We start from the raw sequence: 1,098 nt of genomic DNA, 5'->3' as shown, positions 1-1,098 counted from the left end.
CGGACTACGCCGCGACAACGACGCGGGACAAGGCGAGTTAAAGAGATGCGTTGCATCTAAAAAGCCTGTTTCCATCAGGGAAGGAGGAGGCAGAGGTTTGTTTCTCTACCTGTGATTGTTGACTTTTGCTAACATCGGTCACTTACTATGACCCGTTCAACTGGCACATTATGCCGTTTGGGCACATTATAGCTTGATACTTCAGGGCGTGAACTCTCTTGTGGCCGCTGAAGTGCAACTTCTGATTCCTTGTTGGTCGACATATCGGCCGCGCTGTGCCATCAATAAAGGCCCAGCAATTCGTCAGCGGCGCACCTTTCGCGTGAATGGCCTAAAAAATAAAAGAATATTTAAGAAAGTTAAACTTGCAAACGTACAATTCTAACTATTATAGCTTACGTGCGAGAACTCCTCCAGGGTGTCCAGGTTCAGCCACGTGTGGTTGTTAACGTCATCCAACAGGTGGAAAAAGTTTTCCTCGATCTGCTTGAGCCCCTCGTTCGTCAACGACGATATGGCGGAGCTGTGTCGGGCGAACAGGTGCTCGAGATCGCGCAGCCGGTTCGGCTACGCTAACCTTCTAAGCGTGATGCAGAGGGCCTCGTCGCCGGGAACTGACACTCGCTGAGGAGTTGTTAGCACTTTAGGTATGCACAATGGTCTCTGCAGCCTCGGTATGTCGTCCTTTTCGAAACGAAAGTACGTCCGAAAGACGCCACTGTCGAACGCGTCAATGTTCAAAAGACCGCGCATGGACAGTAGGTCACGCTGTGTCTCGCCCAGTACTTCTAAACACGCGGCGTCGATTATGTCCGACCATTTCAGCCGTGTCATGAGCAAGGGTTCCTGAAGAATGCTTTTAGACATCCTGGAAAGCGGTTGTCTGCAGCAAGTTGCAGCGGCAAGCCCAAAACTGTGTGTTAAAATTCGCGGCAACAAATAGCTGGCTTGGAGCTTCGGCTTCAGCTTGCGTTGGTGGAGCATGTTTTCTTACTTTAACGTCCTCGCTAAAAAATCCAAATCACAGATAAAGTAAAATAATATGTACTGAAACATAAAATTCGTGTTTGTATTGTGGTTTTAGCATCTTCAGATAAA

At 48.5% G+C, this 1,098-nt stretch overlaps 1 pseudogene; it reads right to left on the bottom strand.

Moving 5' to 3' along the window:
• Positions 1-213: 213 nt before the first annotated feature.
• Positions 214-867, bottom strand: LOC144163314 (uncharacterized; annotated as a pseudogene).
• Between the last annotated feature and the right edge of the window lie 231 nt (positions 868-1,098).

The sequence above is a fragment of the Haemaphysalis longicornis genome, unplaced genomic scaffold (assembly GCF_048455015.1).
Source record: "Haemaphysalis longicornis isolate Haplotype H1 unplaced genomic scaffold, Haemaphysalis longicornis Haplotype H1 scaffold_1, whole genome shotgun sequence".
Classification (NCBI taxonomy): domain Eukaryota; kingdom Metazoa; phylum Arthropoda; class Arachnida; order Ixodida; family Ixodidae; genus Haemaphysalis; species Haemaphysalis longicornis.
Note: the sequence above shows the minus strand (reverse complement) of the source record. Positions and strands in the feature narration are given on the sequence as shown.